This window comes from Phyllostomus hastatus, unplaced genomic scaffold (genome assembly GCF_019186645.2).
Source record: "Phyllostomus hastatus isolate PE091 unplaced genomic scaffold, TTU_PhHast_1.1 phas_contig_29, whole genome shotgun sequence".
In the NCBI taxonomy this organism is placed as follows: domain Eukaryota; kingdom Metazoa; phylum Chordata; class Mammalia; order Chiroptera; family Phyllostomidae; genus Phyllostomus; species Phyllostomus hastatus.
In genome coordinates, this window is record NW_025333835.1 from 19,747,918 (window position 1) to 19,769,026 (window position 21,109).

At 33.5% G+C, this 21,109-nt stretch overlaps 1 pseudogene; it reads left to right on the forward strand.

The window, feature by feature from the left end:
* Positions 1-697: 697 nt before the first annotated feature.
* LOC123818973 lies at positions 698-799 on the forward strand (annotated as a pseudogene).
* Positions 800-21,109: the final 20,310 nt, after the last annotated feature.

Here is a 21,109-nt window from a genome sequence, read left to right on the forward strand (position 1 = left end):
TGAAGAAAATAATACATGTTTATATTATCTTACTTCATTAATTGTGAAATAAATGCATTTAGGAACATGGACCAAATATAGAAATTTTAGTGTGTATTCTGGAGAATGATACTATATATTTCAAGTTTCAGAGACATTTTAGTTTCATCACCTTTTCTGATTACTGGAATTCATTAAATTTAGTACACACACGTATGTGATAGAGATATGCATGCATTATATAAGTTTGGTTGCCCCTCAAATTCTGCTAACAGAAATTTAATGTTTGAAATGGTGTATTTCGTTTGAACACAGTTAATGCTTAAATCATCAAGCAACTGTGACTGCTAAAGCTATTAAGAAACTTACATATTAGGAGAAAAAATGTTATACCTGCCATTTTGAGATATGTGGAGGCAGCAGAGTTGACACATGAGGAAACTTGTTCATGGTCCAGATTCAGAGATTTAAATTTCTATAATTCAACTATACACATCATAAAAACAAAGATGAGAGTTTCCCTCCAATGTCAACTAGTCTATTAAAATTACTCCATTGTTTCTAACAATATTTTATAAGAATTTATTTTCATACTTTAGTATGCAAAAGAATCAAGTTGGGAGTTAATCAAAATATAGATTTCTGTGTCCTACAGACATGGGAAATCAAAATTTCTGCCTCTTGGGACACAGAAATCTGTATTTATAATAAGCACTTCATTGCTTCTTGGTCTTTTGGCTAAGATCAAGTGTAGTATCTGTTCTTAACAGTTTTATATAATAAGCACTTCAGAAAAGTTTTGTTTCCTAGTTTACTCTCTCTAGTTAATATTAATATGTAAATACATAAATTAATATAAATTTAGAAAGTGACTTGCATAATTCATATTTTTGATATTCTGCTGTGGATATTTCACTTAACTCTGTTTTTTAGTAGTTGTTGATTCAGAGCCTACAATGTTTCAGCCCTGTTGAAAGTCTAGTAATGCAAAGATGAAGATGTTTCCCTAAAGAGGCTTTGAGTTTAATAAAAAAAAAGACATAATTATTAACGGACATTAGCATCAAAGTTTGGCAAATGGAAAAATAAATGGCATGGTGGTAGCTAAGTGAAAGTTGTAAATTTGAGGTTTTGGAGGAAAGAAAAAAGAGGACATCTTTTCACCCACTCAGGTGAATCGGAGAGACTTTTTGGAGAAGTAATGCTTGTGGTAAAACTTGAAAGGGAAACAAGAGGAATGAAAGAGTTAGGTGTTTCATTCAGAGAGATCAGCACAAACCAGTACAGAGAGGTGTAATGCACGTCAGAAGTGGAGAGTACAATTGGGAAATTATTGGAAAGGAAGGTGCAGAGAAGTTTGCACCTGATCAATAGAGTGCATCAAAATCATGCTAAGATATACTGATATTAGCAGGATTTTAAGAAGATGAATATGATTAGATGTATGTAAAGGAAAAAATGATTAGGTGACAGTATGATGAAACTGGAAGCAGAGGTCATTTAATAATACTTCAGGACACAAAAAATGGGGGCTCGATGGTTGAAATAATCATGGGGGTGAAGAAGAGGGATTCTTTTCACATTCTTAAAATTCTGTAATTACAATGAACTTAGTGAAAATAGAAAAGCAGGGGGCAGTGCTTGGGGGAAGATGCAGACAACTGTAATTGAACAATAAAATAATTGTTAAAATAAATTAAAAATACATACATACATATATACAAGCAGCCACAACTTAATTTGTAATGACTGAGAAACAGTGAGAAGTTTGAGAGGATAATAGGAATATAATAGTAAAGCATTACATTTTATTACATTTTATTGTCTGTGTTTGTCTTATCATCGGGTTGTGGCAAACCGGCCTATGTCACACCTATACTAATCTTTACAAACTTCCTTCAGGGGTTAAAAATATCTGGTTGACCTTAATTATAAGAATTTTTATGTTTTATGCAACAATAATTTATTTCAGGAATCTCTGCTTTAGATTATGTTAATCATAAGCACAATTTGCCATATATGTTTCTATCTATCTACCTGTCATCTATCACCTCTATGCCATCTGTCAATTCACATACATAAACAAATATACACATGTGTATATATGTGCATGCATACATGTATATATACCCATATGCATTAACATTCAAATATTTACACACACATTTTTGAGCATTAAAACATAGCTTATATTTTCTTTCTACCACAAGTACTGCCTAGTGCTCTGGGTAAAAAAAAAAAAAATCAGTTAATACCCCTTGCTGTTTTTCTACTTTTAAAAAAAGACTATGAGAGAATGAATACAATACTACTACTTAAAACATAGTTAATAAAAGCATGCATATTTTACCTGGAAGCTACAAATGTTACAAATTTATTACAATAAAATTACTATATTTTTATTATAAGCTTCTTTAAATTATACTTTTGGCAAATACATATATGCTTCTTGTACAATGGCATCTAAAGTAAAATTTTCACTTAAATTTAAGGTATAGTCATAAATACAGGTATAAAATAGTTTTATTTTTTAATTTTTAAAAGATTTTATTTATTTATTTCCAGAGAGAGAGGAAGGGAGAGAGAAAGAGAGGGAGAGAAACATCAATGTGTGGTTGCCTCTTGTGTGCCCCCACTGGGGACCTGGCCTGCAACCCAGGCATGCACCCTGACTGGGAATAGAACTGGCAATCCTTTGGTTTACAGGCCAGCACTCAATCCACTGAGCCACACCAGCCAGGGCTAAAACAGTTTTAACACGGAATCTATTCTTATCAAAACCAACCTATTTTTCATTCAATTTTAAAGTCTAAAGATAAAAGAGTAGGGAATTCAATGTATTTTATATTTACTATGATAATGTTGAGCACGTCTTTTTTGCAGACATTAATATTTACATATTCTCTGTGTTTTTAAGAGAATCTGTAGTGATTGTGCATTGAATTCTACAATTTTGAAAATCACCAGTAACATGAACACTTGAGCCCCAAATTCTCTAATGTAATGACATCCAATACTAACATACACACGTGTTAGGATACAGAGTTTTTTAACAACCATCAGTGGAACCCACAAAAGGTCTAATGCATGTATTTAGATAACACACAATTCAGCAAAGTTTTATGAAATATTAATGTAGTTTTGCAAAAGTCATTTTAAAATTCAGTGATTAATAATTGATTAATCTATAAAACAGATGTATTGCACAATAACATCAACACTATACAAAAAGGTTAGAACAATTAAAATACTCCTCTTTTTATCCATGGCCTTCTGAAACCTAAGGTATCAACAGGGTGTGGCACAAATAATGCCTATCTTCTCTTATAAAATCTTTTATTATAAAAATCATAAGCATGTAATTCTGTAACATAAAAATATCACACTCATGCACACCATATGACATGTTAGGTGAAATGTTCAAGTTAAAACTATAAATTATTAGACCCATATTATTACCCTACCAATCACACTCAAGCAGGTGTTACTTGTGCTGGACCTTGTATTTATTGTCTTACTAAAAACTTGAGTAGCTTGGATCCATTTCATAGAAAAGTGAATATTACAAGACTATATTCCAATTTTAAAGAAAATATGTGATGACCTCAAAACAGTCATTTTTGGCAATGATGCAAATGTACAATGATGCAAGGAAAATACATGGGACAGGGAATGATGGCAAACTTTCCAGCTTGCCAGTTGCTTCAAAGGTGGTCATATGGTTGTTACTAGCACAACATCTAAAAATAATTGTCACTGAAATTCACAAACTAACACTAATTTTACATTCCAATTTCCTTAAAATTCAGGAAAAAACCTAGGAGAGTTAAGAGCCCAAAATTTTAATTTCATAAGGATGAGGAGGGGAAAATGCAGTAAGAGATTTAAGAGAGAATTAAGCTCAAAAGTCAAGGACCATTATAATCTGAAAAAAAAACCCATCCATTTTTGTGATTAAGATTAGGTAAAATATAGAAGGTTTACCTAAAAATTGTATAACATCAGCTAGTGAAATGCACCCATCCTTATAATCCAAACCTGTATCTGTGTGTGTGTGTGTGTGTGTGTGTGTGTGTGTGTGTGTGTGTGCATGTGTTCAGATATCTACCATTTCTTTACCAGGTCATATATTTAGGCTGACTTCACACCCATTTGTAATTGTGAGATGCTAGGTATGTAAAAAGTGTTACAGATATGTGTGAATTATGAAGCATAATAGTAAATGATTAAAGATGCGTGAACTCACTCTCCATTTAAAGAAAGGAAACGTTACCGTCTTTTGCGTGTGTGTGTGTTTTCCAGTCTACCTTTCTTCCTGTCTCTCAAAGAAACAGAAAATACACACAGATGATATCCAGATTGGTTTATTTATTACCATTCTCTTTGTTTTTATAAGGTACATATTATTTTATACATACTACAACTTTTATTTTATTGTTTTTGATTTGTGTTATAAAATGGTTGCATAATGTATATATTTTATAATTTACAATTCTGATGCCCATTGCTATAATCCATATATTGCTTTTGTATACTCTTTGCTCAGTGAAAAATTATTTAACCATTTTTGGTGGAAATTAGGTTGTTTCCAGTTGTATGGCATTTAAAAAAAATGATTCTAAAGTGCCCCTTTCCATGATTCCTGGGATAAATGTATAAGGCTTTACTTGTTTGCAAGATGTCACTAAATTATTTTGAGAGTAATTATATCATTTTCAATCCACAGGCAGCATATGACAGTTCCTGAGCACGAGTATACCAGCGCTTCATGTTCTTGCAAATCTGAGTTCTTGCCAAAGTACAGAATGCTATTTCATAGTTTTAATTATAAATTTTCTGATACCTAAGTTTGAGGATATTCTCACATTTTTATTGAACATTTGTGTTATTTATGATATGCTTGTTTATAACTTTTGCCCATTTCTTTTCTTATTAGCTTTTAGTATTTTTTAATTTTTATGCCAGCTACTCCTTTGTTAACTAGATGTGAAATAAATATTTTCTTAAACTTGTGGGTTATGACCTTTCCTTCTGTATGGTACCCACACTTACTTTTCAAATGAGTGCTAATCAAATAGACTGCAAATAACTAAATGAAAGTGCTTTTTCCTTAAAGTCCCTGAAAGACTTTGATAGCTCAAAGCAGCACAAATCAGATTACTGAACAGTTGAACTTGCATGAATATGGAAGACATTATCCCCACTTTGTAGCTACCACTTGAGCACCATAGAAAATGGGAATGACGCAAAGATCTGAACTTGTAACATCTATTCCTGAGATGCAGCAAAGGAAAGAAAAACCTTTACAGATGGATTCAATGGTATGAAGAGAACATGAGAAGGAAAAAAGGACAGGAGACATTTAAGGATTAAAAATAACTACCGATTTCTAAATTTGTTAGGACAAATTTAATTATAACAAGGCTGAATGTCATGCAAAGTGGATGGATGTTTCAATTAGACTATTCACACAACAGTTACGCTGATGCTTTTATTGTCCCAAGAGTATCAGATCAGCAAAATGATTACATATTATAATTAGAAAATTTTAGATAAATTCAATGGGAGCTTTTTAAAATCCTTGGTGATAAATACACGTGAAGTGTTTAGATTTCTTTGGGTAATCATGAAACAGCTTTATCAATTCTAGCCACTTGTACTAGTCTTCAGGTCCAACAGTTGCAATGAAGTTATATGTAGGTTTTTATAAACTAACTCGCTCCAAGCTTGGGAGATAACTGCCCAGGATGTTTCTGTGCATGTATCAATCAGCTTTTGTCCCACACTAAATTCCAAGAATGTTTATACAGCAAGTAACCTTAGAAGACAGAAATAGTGTCATCTTCAGGGTTGTGGACAAGTTTGGTTATAGACCAGTTTAAAAGATATGTTACCTTCCTGGAAAAGTGTGAACAGGTTTGTTAATAGCCACTTTTAAAAGATTGGGGTTTCCTAAACTCAGGGTTCTTCAGCTATGACACGAGCCAGCTGTGTGCAACATGCTCCTGACCTCAGCTTCCCTCCAACTGTATGGAACCTGGGCGGCAAGGGGAACTGGGGCACTGACTGTTGTAAGGTGCAGAATAAAATAATAACGTCCTTTGTCTCTGACCCAAGAGTCTTATGCCTTCTGCCAGTATCTATGAAAGTGTGGGAAGCCAACAACATGTTAGTTCACAAGAAGGGTAGTAGTATCTTTGATGCTGCACAGTTCTTGAAATATAAAGTTATGCTTCTTTCACTTTATCTTTTTGCTAAGTCTACAGTTTTGTCTAGCGCTACCAGGCATTCTTATGGAACCTCCTGATGGTTCCTCCAATAATAGAATTGCTTAGGAATTCTGGTGGAGCTAGAGAATTTTTTTTTCTTAAGTGCAAATGTTTTTCAGTTATCCTATACTAAGTCAGTTTCAAATTTGCCTTTGTAATAAATCCCTAAAACCAAGGAATAGAATTCCTGAGATGGCTGTTGTGGTGAAGAAAAATACAACATTGTAGAATAATTCTGACCACTTAGATTAAGTTTGAAAAGTGATTATTATTTATATATTGCTGTACAATAAGATGCTGAATCCAGTATAAAAATTTATAATGGACCAAATTAACATGAAAATATAGCAAGTTTATTTATGGGAAATGTGAAATTTCTAGTTCATATAGATGTGTGTCCTCAGCAAGAAATAAGGGAATTCCAAGAAAACCTCTCTTACTTTTGTCTTAATAAAAGATACATAAGTTTTTAACTATTGTAGGTAATCAGAATGATATAGTATGCAATAAAAGGGGTTTAATTTGAATATAAATTATATTTTTATATTTAGTCTCTCAATGACTAGATGCTTGTTCCAGATGTCTTAAAAGTAATTTTCTAATAGATGGCATATTGTGATTCATAAGATTCCAATTCTAAGACTCAATGATTGTGTACAACTTTCAGAAATTTAGAAAAATTCACACATTTTAAATTACATGTTTTTTTCTAATAATCTAATAGAGAAATTACATTTTATATATTACTAAGTTAATTCTATTAATGGAATCATCTTGCATTTAATGTGGCACAAGATTTTCTAGCTTTATGTCATCCCTTACATATGCTAAAAACCAAGCAATTTTTACAATATATTATGACACTTCAGGGGTTGTATACATTCAGTTTTATATAAATTCCTAGGAAATTGTGTATTCAAAAAGATTAACTCATCCAAATAAAGTCTATAACTCAAAATGTATTAATATTTACTCAATCTTTGTGTCTTTTAATTGTAAAAAATAAGCTGCCACCTCCTCTTCAAGAGACTGTTTTTCAGAGCTCAATGGATTGATTTGGCATTTCTTGAGAAAATATTCAATTTCATTTTATAATGTGAAGTTAAAAAATCTAGTGTATATTATAATTTCAAACCTAAAAATGTAAAGGATAATAAATGCATTATACACTAAAATTCCAAGGTCATGTCTTGGTCTGAAAATGTATCTTTATGTTTTAGTAATAGAAAATCTAGGCAATTATTTGTAGGAAGAAAGTTAGTAAATGTGTACTCCAAAGTATGAAAGCTAAGGGGTTTCCCTATGAATAAAACAACTGGAATATTTGAATTATACTAAAGTCCTAGCTCAATAAAGAGCAAAAAAGAAAAGTTCTGACCTAAGCTTAGTAGGTTAAATTGCTTTAATCTACCATTTCTTGTGGATGTCTGTTATGATGTTGGGCTCAGTGGAAAATATATCTGTTTTATTCTAGAAAGAGAGAGAGAAATAGAGACAGGGAGTCAGAGAGGAAAAAAAAGGGAAAGGGACAAAAAAGAGACAGAGGAAGAGAAGAACAAAAACTTAAAAGTAGTGGCTTTTAGCAGTGATGAAAAACGTGTTTTAGGTAGCTAAATGAGATGCATGCAAATGACAAGGAGGCTCTCTGTACCCTGAAAACATTCAATTCAGAGTGGCCTGTGGCCATACATTACCAGCACGAAGCTTCAGATCCTATTCTTGTAATTCCATCAAGATCAAAAAGATGCAGTGCTAAAAACTGAGTGGTATGAGGACGAAGTGATGCCCTTGTTCTTTCAGACAGCTGAGTTTGATGCAGAAGAGTCTGACTACTTATCTGTCTCTCTGTAGCTGTATATGGCCATTGTAAATAATTAAGTAGAAATTTGTTACCCTTTTGTCAAATGTATTTCTGATGTTGCTCTTCCTAGTTTCCATTAAGAAATCCCTTGATTAAATTTTAAAGTCTTAAACAATTTGAGAGTCTGAGAGCATTGGATACAAACTACAATTTGAATGTTTTGCAGGGGAAAGTCATATTCTCTTTGGGAGTAGAAAAAATAATGTCGGGTAGTTAGTATGCAGCCCATGATTCCTTTTCAAGACACGATATTACAGATTTGATTACCAGCCCTGTAGCTGGTTCTTGTGGGTCATTTATTTTCCCAGCTACTTTTCTGAAGATATTTAGAATACATTGCTTAAAATATTTGAAAATATTTTAATTTAAATTGAATGTTCTTATAACTAGAAATTTAAACTTTTAATCACTCCTATTCTTATATACGATAAAAACAAATATTGAATCAATTCTTATTTACAAAAATGTACTTAAAACCCATAATTCCTTTTTATACTTTAAGTACTCTCAAATAGCTTTTAGAAAAAGGAAACAAAGCATGAAGGAGAGAAACTAAATAGTGAAATATAATTTTTCTGATTTATTCTTCTGAAAACATGAGTAACTCTAATTTTCAGTCATTTTCTTAAATGCATAAATTCAAAACAGATTGGTATGAATATGTGACATGTTGTAGGGGTACACCATAATTATTACATATAGTTTGGGAAAAATAAAATAACCTTTAAATCTAGAGTACACGTAATTCAAAAAAACAAAATATGGCATTAATTTTCTATTATAATTAACAAGAAGCAGAACACATTGTATATTGTGAGGATGATATTCACAGTGACATAATGAAATGTTTTCTGTGGATTTTTACATCCTTTTCTGAGGGTGAAAGTTACAAGTTTTTACTTCTCTCTGTACATCATGTCCCCTTCTGCTTGAAAATCAAATACATAGAACTTAAAACTACCCCTTCAGAGACTTTGTTTTGTGGTGATGGGTTCCCTTAATAACTCATCTTCTATTTTGACCACTGTAATGTTATTATATTTACGTTATACATAAACATACATGGCATAACCACATCATAACCACATAACCATTTTGGATTAAGAAAATTAGAAATTTTAATTTAAAATGTTTGAAAATATCTCATTATTCTTTATTTATTTAGTAATCCTCTCCAGGTGTGAGTTAGGTTTTGCATGTTATAAATACTGAATAGAAATAGGAAGTGCTAACATTTGAAATTGGACCGCTTTGGTCATACGGTCCTTCCCTCCACTCCCAGTCCTAAGCTTTGCTTTTTATGAAGTCTACAGATTTCAAGTTCATGTTCCATTATTTTTATTTTTTACCTCCTGCTAAGCCTTGACTGCTGAAACTTGAATGTGCAAGCCAAGTTTAATTGTAGGAATTATCAACCCAGAGATAGAAACTGGTGTAGCTGGCTGCCTCCTCTCTTGCTCTCTCTCTTTGGGTGATCAGCCTCACCTGGCTGCTCTGGTCTTGGCACCTGCTGGGGTCTAACTCATAGAATTTTTCTCTTATAATGTTAATTTATATTCAGGAAGAGAAAGAGGTGGATAACCTCATTCTTGTAACTGGAATTTTTTTTTTATTATAGTTGACATACAATGTATTAGTTTTAGTTATACAACATAGTGATTAAGTATTTATGTATTTTAGGATATGATTACCATGATGAGACTAGTACCCATTTGATACCATACATAGTTATTAAGATGCTATTGATTATATTACTTATGCTGTACATTATATGCCCATGACATTTATTTTTTAACTGGTTTTTTGTACCTCTTATTTTCTGGCATCTTTTTCACCCATTCCCCACCTTCTTCCCTCTGCACCATCAGTTTAGTCTCTGCATCTCTGAGTCTGTTTCTGTTTTGTTTGTTCATTTGTTTGGTTTGTTTGGATACCACTGATACATGAAATCATATGGTATTTGTCTTTCCCTGTCTGACTTATTTCGCTTAGCAGAGTATCCTTTTAGTCCAACCGTGTTATCACAAATGGCAAGATTTTATTCTTTTTTAAGACTGAAGTAATACTTAATTTTATATTACAATAAGTTTGCTTATACCAGGATCACTACAAACAGAGGAGTAATTGTAGTGTAAGACTTGACAGTTGACTCTTCTTTAAGGGAAGTGATGGAATTAAGCTTTGATTGTGGAGTCATCTACTTCAAAGAGACATTCTGCCCCTTCAAGAAAGCCTATCACAGTGAACACTTTGCCAGTCACGCTAGGTAAAAAGCCAGGTCACATCCCTCTACTAATGGCCCTTTGTTTTAGAGATCTTGGTTGATTTCTATAATTGACCATTTGGTTTTTTCCTCTTCCTGAACCAGGGATGTAAATAATAAACTATTTTTTTCTACAGTGTTTTCCTAATTATTACTACTGTGGGTCGTCTTGCAATCTTATTAAGATTCTGGAGGGTCATCCAGTTATAACTCTGGTTTAGAAAAGGAGATGACTGTGAGCAGCTCCCCAGGGCCCAGGTGAGTGCTGTCAGGCCTTTCCAGCTGGTAGCATTGCAAACCTTAGACTGAAACTGGCACAAACTCCAACAGACTGCAGTACAACCTTATGATGGCTACAATGTCACTACGTGATAGTGCTACCAGACTAAAAAGTCCATTTGCCTGAGCATGTCAAAGCCCAATAAGACACAAACAGGAGCTTACAGCAAAGAAATGAGTTCATTTTCAAGAAATAGGCCATAGCCTGAGGTCTGCTAATGCTCAAGGGCAAGGCTCCTTGGATGGCTTCCAGGGGATGGGTACGTAGGGGGAAAATATTAATCATGGTGATTAAGGGAGTTTGGGTCTCGTCAGGGTGGTGTTTTTGACTGATTGGTCATCCGTAGAGTATGGAGTAGTTGATCATTGCATCTGGCCTGATGTCAGCCATGGTGTCACTTTATCTGATTTCCCTGATTTTCTGGGCCTGGAGCTGAAACACACTGAGGACTAGGTGTTATCTTAAGTATGAATACAGATATTAACATAGTATTTGTCAAGTCTTGAAGCACATTACCCATTGTAACTCAAATCTGTGCCTTCATTTGGCCTTGATTACGGACAATTTTTAGAGACCTATAAAGTTCTATAAAACACAGCATTTAAATTTCACCATCCTTGGAAGAATGGCTTTTGTAGTCTGAAATGGCAGAGCCGAGGCTTTGTTCCTAAGTCATTTGATACAGATCAGAACCTCATTGTCCAGGGGGCTTAATGAGTATGGGAGTGGTAATGCAAAGGAGAAGGAGGCAGGTGAGTTAGGCTGCTAGGTGAGGCCAGCTTGAATCAAAAGGAAAGACCATATTAAAGAAAAGAAGTTTCTATATCATTACAGTTAGAATTTTCAGCCTGATTATGATATATGGGGCCACCATCATACACCCAGTTCATCATTGTGTTACAGGACCACCTCCCAAAATTCAGTTCTGTGTGCCCCATGTACTAGTAATGCAAAACACTGAGACACTGGTGTTTGAAGATAAAGGTATATTTGATGTAGCCAAAACAAGAGGAGAGGGGAGCAAAATCTCTCAAATCTATCTTTCTCAAAAAAGCAAAAGCAGGGAGTTTTTATGCAGCTAGGTAGTAGGGGAAGCAGAGCTCCCAGGAACTGAAAGAGAAGTCTGTTTTTCAGCCTTGGATCATGCTTTTTCTACATCAGTCTGGTTGCAGCTTGGAGACACTCTTTTTTATTTTGTTTTGTTTTTAATTTTATTTTTCAATTACAGTTTACATTCAATACTATTTTGTGTAAGTTTCAGGTATACAGTAGTTACATAATCGTGTACTTTACATAGTGATCCCTCTGATACATGGTTATTATAATATTATTGACTGTTTTCCCTAGGCTATACTTTTTGTAACTACCCATCTTCTTAATCCCTTCACCTTTTTCTCCCAGCCTCCAAATCCCCTCACCTCTGGCAACTATCCGTCTTTTCTCTGTATCTATGATTCTGTTTCTATTTTGTTTGTTCATTTATTTTGTTCTTTGTATTGCTCATGTAAGTGAAATTGTATGGTGTTTGTCTTTCTCTGTCTGATTTGCTTCACTTAGCATACTACATTCCAAGTCTATCTATGCAGTTGCAAGTGGTAAAATTGCATTCCTTTTTACGGCTGAGTCATATTCCATTGTGTTGAAGTGTATATACATCGCTTCTTTTTCCATTCATCTATTGATGGACACTTAGGCTGCTCCCATACCTGGGATATTCTAAATAATGCTGCAATAAATATACATATATATATATCTTTTCAATTTATTGTTTTAGGTTTCTTTGAATATGTAAGCAGAAGTGGGACTTCTGGGTCATAAAGGCAGTTCCATTTTTAATTTTTTGAGGAAGACTTGGAGACATTCTTTCCTTCTTCAAAACAATTTCATAAATTCTACCTGTGACCCTGAAGTTATTTCCTCCTGCCTGACAAAAAAAACACCATACCAACTTAATGACTGCATGTGCTAAAACCACAGGAGTTGAACAGGAAGAGCAGTTAACATGTGAAGAAAGGCCTAATTGGGAGTGAAATTATTTTATTTTAGCTGCCAAAAATATTAGGGGCATTAAAAGTTACAAAAGGCTCAGCTACAGTTATATGGTAGATAACTGCATATATATGTATATATATAATATACATATTGCATTTATATATAGTATATATTATATAGATAGATATGTAAGTTATATGTAAGTTAGCAGGATTCTGGAACATAGTAAGCTATCAATAAATGGTTAACATCTTTGATTACACTCATTAAAATCTAGTCTTTGATCCCTGGATGGAAGAAGTTCTGAAGTTTTTACTTAATTATCAATTAAGTCAACTCATCAAATTTAAAAGTTTGGTCAGAAAGGTGGTTCACTGCAGTGGTTTAAAACATTAAAAGTACTCGCTGAGAGAAGGGAGTGGTTAAATAAAATATTGATGTGCATGCCCTTCCTCTGCAGATCCTGCATAAATTGAGCTGGGCTGTGATCCTAGCATTGGTCATTTTAAAAGCACCCTGGATGATTTTAGTGTGTGGCCAAGGTTGAGAACCACTAGTGTTGTGCCATATGTCTCCAGGGTATTCATTTTATTTAATAAGAGTTTCATCACATACAAAGTCCTACAGTGGTTCTCAAGCTAGGAAATTTCATTTTTCTGGGTATATCTGGACTTTTTTTTTTATCTATGATTGGAGGTGTCACTGGCTTTTACACAGGAAGCCAGGGATGTAAAGAGTCTTTTGGCCAAGGAAGAGTCATTGCCCCTCATCCATGACCAGTACTTTCTTTCTCTCTGGAAGACACTTAGATTAAAAAAAAAAGTTTCTACTATTCTTTTCTCCTCTATTTTCCCTCTCTCTCTCTCTCTCCTTGTCTTTCTTTCTTTCTTTCTTTCTTTCTTTTCTTTCTTTCTTTCTTTCTTTCCTTCCTCCCTCCCTCCCTCCCTCCCTCCCTCCCTTCCTTCCTCCCTTCCTTCCTTCCTTCCCTTTTACCTTCCTTCATTCCATCCATCCTTCTTTTTTCTTATTTTCCCCTAACCTCCTTTTAAATTAGCATTTCTTTTTTTTCTGTTTTTATTTTTGTTCTAATTTTTTATTATCTGCATATTGTTACACAAAATAAAATAAGAGCTTAAATTTCCCCATGCCCCATGGAGATAGGTTGGGATTGTTGTAGACAAAGTAACCAGACAGACAAGGATAGTAATATCTAGAGCATACAGTAGACATTTGTTCATTCTGTCATGAAACTAGCTTTTTTACAACGCTGGGTTGGTAAGTATCTACTATATTTAATCTTTGCCATTCTTGTCCTGAGATAAAACAAAACAAAACAAAATAATGATGCAATTTGTAATCATTTTCCATTGATTTACACAATGCTCCAAGGCTTCCTTAGAGTATCTACCCAAACAGAAGCAATAATAAGTACTGATTGAACACCCACTGTGCACATGTCTACTACCACATAGTAGAGCACTTTGTGAATCTTTAATAATTCTGCTACTGCAAGGTTCAATAGAATATAAATAACTATAATGCACTACAATTCTAATTTGTAATTTTTCTGTGATGATTGAATTCACCAGGATTTGTTCTTATGTTTCTATCACTTTTTATCACTTGATTCTAAAAAGGTCCTAGGTAATTGTAATGGTCAAAAGAAAAACATCTACAGTTTCTTTTGGCATACTTAGTTAACTAGAATGAAATTATACCAATGTTAATGTACAACATTTGGGTTTTGACTGTGGCATTGTTGAATGTTTATCTGAACTTCCTTTTTATAGAGTCTAATCACAAAGGATATATAGAACTTGTATTACAGCAAAGCCTTCTTTTACACAAAAAGAAAGCAGAATCATGTAATCATACTGTCTGTTCAAGATGCACAAGAATTACTTTATAAACTACTTCCTACTTTTGGATTTTGGTTTGTTTTATTTTTTTTAACTCTTACTCTTCTAAAATTAATTATTAAAATGCAAAAAGTTGATTTGGAAGTTGTGAAAAGAGGACATTGAGTTAAAAAGCAAATCAATTTTGTAAAGATTGCACACTGTGATTTTTATACTTGCCACACCTAATATTTAATATCTCTGGGTATAAATATGGCAATCCAGATTTTTCTGGCAAACAAATCAGGATATGAAATAATTAAGTTAATTTTGGCAATAGTTTCTGTTAATTTGATTGAGTGTTATAAGGAAGAAATAAATAATACTGAAACAACTAAAAACTTATAAATGAGAATTTTATAAGAATTAAAATGATTCAATATTCTGTTTGTCTTTTTATTTCTATTAAACTGTTTATATAATAATACATTGTTGCAAGTGAAAAAACATGTGTTTCCCAGAACATAGATATTGTAGGGATTTTTTTGATCTTGCTCATTCATTTTTAATGAATACCTTTGAGTTGATTTGCTGTTTTTGCAGTGGAATATCACACAAAGTGCCCTAGCACATAAATGTATAGTTTAATAGTCTTAGTGCATTCTCCTGTTGATTTTACAATTGTTAATTAAAGTGCTATGTTAGATAAAATATGAAGGTCCTCTGGCAAGGAAGTGATTTTACCAAGACCATTCTATGTAAGATTTTGATTAACTTTTTTAATACGAGGTACAAGGTATTGTAACATATTTGTATATTTTTAGAGGTACTTAGCCAATTAAGTACAACCTATTTTTATAACCTTATGGGCTTTAATAGCTGTATAAATATTTAAATATGCAAACCTGTTCGCCTGCCCAGCATGCATGTTACTCTTTCTACCATAAGCATCTGTCTCTTCCAGTTCTCACATTCATTTTGTTTTAGCAATATCTCTTCTCCATGATACAAACAGATTAAAATTTCATTTGAGTTTTTCTGGAAGATAAGAAAAAAATGCACATCCAACTGGTATTTGTGATGATATTAATTATTAAGTAATTGTGTTTTGCTATATGTTTATATAGTTAATATTGTGACAAAAATATCTTCTTTCTGATTGTAGATTTTGAAAGGCCTACAGATCTATTAACATTATTAAATTAAAATAATTAAATAAATTAAATATGAAATTAAAGTATAGTACACTTACTTCATCTATCCCTTATAATATTGATAAATAAGGCCAATCATAGTTATATAGCATATTTATATTATAGACAATATAGTGCAGTCATAATGCATATTTACCTTATTGAGGTACTTTATAATATGTTTTCAATCTATATGGGGAATGGAGAAATCACATTAATAAACTAGGAAAATATTTACATTTCTAATGAACTCTAATCAGCTATTGGTTTAAATTAATTTATTGTGGCTTATTAATAATATACTTAATGTATATACATTTTTAAAGATAGTATATATTTGAGGAGATACCAAAGACATAGAGATGAATTTATATTAATGAATATGTAGCTTATCTTGATATAAATAAGTATTTATGATACCTTTATCTAGTAAGTACTACTAACCTATACAGAAGGGTTCAAAATCTTAACTCTTTTAGTGAGGTTCATCAGGAACAGATATTTATAAATAGCAATATCCTGTGGGGGTCTCAAACATTGATATTTCTAAAAAAACTTTAGAGGGGTTCTAAAAATGGACTTTTTGAAAAGGCAACAAAAATCCTAGAGAACTAGTGACTACACAATAAACTGCAAAGAGAATAAGTAAATAGAAAAGTTACATAGAAGTTTCATTATGGCTGCCAAGGGGCCATCACTGAGAAGTGTCCTCAGGGCTTCATATAGAAACAAAAGAGCAAAAGGAGGTACTGATTATGAACCACATCTCTGGGAGCACTCAGCATCAAAAGCTTGAAGCAATATTTACATTTGTACCCCAAATACATTTGGTTTTCACAGGACATCATGCTCCCTCTCATTATTCAATATTAATATTTGATTATGCCTAATTGGAAAAAATATGGCTCCAAAATATTGAAAATATTTGCTAAAGATTTTGGATAGATAAAAATTTGGATATCATCATATGTAATGGAAAAATCTTTAAAATCTTCCCCCTTCATTAAATTCCTTATCCTAATACCTAATTATAGTTAAAATATAATTATTTTTAAAGTTTTCATGAATTTGCTCTCAATCATTAATGTTTGAGTTTTTTTATCTTACCAACACTAGCCAACAATAAAGTAATTGGATAAGTTTGATAGGAAAAAATGCTGCTTCACTCTTGGTTTAATTTGAATTCTCTCTTTTTCTTTGGTTATTAGTAATTTAAAACATTTTAATGTGATTCTAATTTCAGTATTTTTATCTTCTATGAGTTTTCTTTTTATGCTGTTTGCCTATTTTTCCATTGAAATGATTTTTCCCCTAATTCAATAATAGTGAATTTTGATAGAGTAATAATTTTAACCACATGCTATACTTATTTCTGATGTTTTTTCCTGGTTTGATTACCTTTTAATGTATTTGTTCTTTTGAGGTTCATGTTTCCTTTAATTTGTATAGTTTCATTTATTTTTATCATGGAAAATTCCTAAACTTTTTTTTTATGGTCAGGAATCATCTTTCTAACTAGAAATTACAAATATTCAGTATCATTGGTTCTTTATTTTCCTTTTGGTGAAATTATCTTTTAAATGGCCTTTTTGAAATTTATGTCATTCTTTCTCTTTTTAGCACTATCACCTTTGGGTTTTAGTCTTAATTCTCTAGTCCTTTTCTGAGATATTCCGAGATTTCTTCTCTTCATCCTGCTCCTAAATCTCCTGCTGCCATTCCCTGGGTCTCTGTGGAAGGCAGGACCAATAAAATGGGGTTGGTCTGGTCAACATAACATAGAGTATATACAACAAAATAGAGTCACTCATGTCAACCGAGACAGCTGCCAGTCAGCCATGACACTTTGGTTCAAGAAGGAAACAACCTAGGTCAGGCTAGACACATCCAGCAAAGAGACACACCTGGGATCTGGGATATCTGCACATGTGGTCAGAAGAGCCCTGTCTGTAGAGCAGGAAGGACCACCTATCAATAGCCTCCTGGGGAAATTCCCCACTTGCCAGCAGGGGTGCCAAGACACTTAGCAAGAACCCCAGAAGGGTGGAGCACACTACTTTCGAGGTACAACTGTGGCAGGCTCCAGACCGCTGCTGAGACAGCCAAGCTCCACACACCAGAGTGCTGTTCCATGCCACACGGATCTCGTTTGGCATCGGCTGCAGGAGACTCTGCCCTGCTGGACTGAGGACTTTCTCTGCCCTGCTGCCCACCTGGCTCCAGAGGTCCTTCCTTACAAGATGCTGAAGGCTTCCTTGTCCACCATGCCATCTCCCAGACCTGCAGACTGAGACTCTGAGACTTGGGCTCATTGTCCCGCATTGATTGCCGTGTGTGTGTGTGTGTGTGTGTGTGTGTGTGTGTGTGTGTGTGTTATATTTCTTTTAGATTGTTAGAGTGTGAGTAGGATATTAATGTATGTTGATGTTCTGCTTTAAGTGAACCTGCATTCAGTACAACCTAAGGAGTAGCCTAGTTATTACCTCAGGTGACTCTTGTCTACTCCGTAGTACCACATCACTCAGCAGCAGCTAGCCAAGCAGTTGCTCAGCTGACTTATAGAAAAGTCCATATTGCAAACATGCTTGGGGCAGGTTCTGTCTTTTACCCATCCTTCTTATCTGACCTGTACCAGATGAATGACCTCATCCAGAGCTATACACTTATTTATTACTGAGGTTAAAAATGTTCTCAGCTATGTATTTTCTACCCAGATATTTATTCTATGTTTCAAAACTCTAATTATAGCTTATCATGTACCTAATTTAGAAGTTTCTAATCAGACTCATCATATATATAGTCTCGTTCCCTCTCCTTCCTTGACTGAGATACTAACTCTATCTTATTAATTTTATTTATTTAATTGATATATACAAATCCCTCTATAAGCAATATTTTTCTTACCTGCTTAGACTCAGTTCTTAAGTTAGGTTGAAGGCATTTATAATTTTTTATTTTATTTTTTAAAGATTTTATTTATTTAGTTTTAGAGAAGGAAAGGAGGGAAAAAGAGAGAGAGAGAGAAACATGAATGTGCAGTTGCTGGGGGCCATGGCCTGGAACACAGGCATGTACCCTGACTGGGAATCAAACCTGCAATGCTTTGGTTCGCAGCCCACACTCAATCCACTGAGCTATGCCAGCCAGGGCCATTTATAATTTTTTAAACACAAGAGACTATTCATATTTCCTTTCCTCTGGATGCAGTCATCTTTCACGTGGAACTCTTTGATTCTCATGCCATGTCATCCAAGCCCCCTTTAGACGGAGTGAATGTCCCTCATCTGTGCTCCTATCAGACCACACCCATGTCTTTTTCTTCTTTGCTTAGCATTTGCCAAATATTATTGACTTCTACTTTAGCTTATATCTGTAGCATTTAGCATAAGGAATGTTTCTTAAAAAAAAGGAATTATCTCATTTCTTTTATTTCAAAGTGCCATATAATAGGCACTGAGTTATATAAACAATGAATAAGCATGTGTTGAATTAAATGAAATTGAAAATGTACAGAGGCCTATTAATGTAGTTACCATACTTTCTTCAGTAAGTCTACAAATCCTGACCCAGAATTAAATAAAAGACTCAGATCCAACCATTAGTAAATGTGCATAAGAGACATTCAAAGTGTGTATTTGTTAGTTTTAAAACATGATGGATTTCGGTTGTATAGGACAGATAATCATTTTATAATTATGTTGGACATTTGTGATTGTGGCTGGGAAGTGAAAAATAACTAGATAGTATAATGACGACAAAGAGTAAAGGGGCATTAAGAATTAACATGGGGATTTAAATTGAGATAAAAATATCTAAATTTATCACCCAATCATAATGTAAAATCTTGGAAGTTTTAAGTGATAGTAGTTCACCAATAACTTTTTACCCAAATGAGATAACACTACAAATTTTAAAAGTAATGCTATTAAGCACCTTGTATACACTTAATTAGCTATTTTGTAGTAAATTTAACTTTAAACATGTTACTTCTGTAATAAAATTGAACTGTAAGAAGTATTTTCTTTAGTTTTTTCAGTTCCTGTATTCTCAGTAAAAGACTTTCCTAGGTATCCTTGTCTGACAGCAACTTGGAAACGCCAGATGGATTTCCTGTAGTACATGGTGACCCCTAAATAATGAAGAATATCCTAGCATAGATATTAAGGAAGTGGAGATAGTGATCTTATGTTACTTCTACTGCCTTGCTTGATACAGCAGTTTAAATTCTGTGTGGGATTATGGAATAATTGTATTGTTTAACACAGAGGAATAAAGAGAAAGGATTTTGCTAAAGCAGAAAGGAAGAAGGTCTGGCTTAAGAAGAATGATCTATGAAGGTACAAAAATGTTTCAAAATTGAAAGATGTGTTAAAAGGTGTTGGATTTGTTTAGAGAAATTACTTTGCAAAAAATATGTCCAATAATTTTAGTCTTACCAGAGAATAAATAAGCAAATTCATCTGCTGAGCAAGACAAACAGAGATAATATTAAAAACAGGAGATATTTGGAAACATGAAAGAACCTCTATAAAAAAGCCTAAAGGTAGCCACAGAATAACAAAGAAAATGATTGATGAGAAAAAAATAAGGGGTCAATTAGGGTTTGATAGCAAAGAGTATATAGTGAATCACTCAGCAGTCATGATTTCATCCAACAGGAGTCTCAAATCCAGACACAATTGGAGGGAGGAGATTGAACTTTTGACCAAAAGCTGCAAATGGCCTGGCAAGTAGTGAAGACAGTCAAAACAGAGATGATTCCAAGGAGTTAGATAATAATGAAAAAACTTGGGGATAACCACATATCTAAGATGCAGAGTAGAGAACATGGATTACTTCTGTAGGTCAAGAGGTGTTATAGGTTTATTGTAGTTATTTTTTCCCCTTTGGATTTACTCTAGTGGAAGTCAATGTGAAGCAAAATATGTATCATTTCCTAAAATTTTAGCTATTCAACTGTAGCTAACCTCTGTTCATTCTGAACTGTTTTCTTGCCCAAACAATTTAGGTATTGCAGGGCTAGGAAAAAATATTGTATGGGCAATATTACACATTGGATTCCTATGTATAATTTAAGCAGGTAGAGGTAGAAAAAAGTGACTTAGGAGTCATATTAAGAAATGATTATAGAGGGGGGTTAATTAATACACAGAGGTTGATGAGTGAGTATTCAGAAGACTTGAATTCTACAGAGTAAATCTGGAAGCGGAGCACAAAGATAGCAATCATTTGAAATCATTTAATTTGTCTTTCAATTGTACCACTTAAGGCATTACTTATAATGGTGTAACCAAGCAAAGCAGGGCTCATGCAGGTAGAGCCTTGGTGCATGACCCAACAATTAGTGTTGAGGGAAATAGGTTTTTATTTATAGGATTCCAGCCTCTGGGGTTGCTGAGAATACTCCTGCTCAGAGCTCTATTCCCCCACCAGA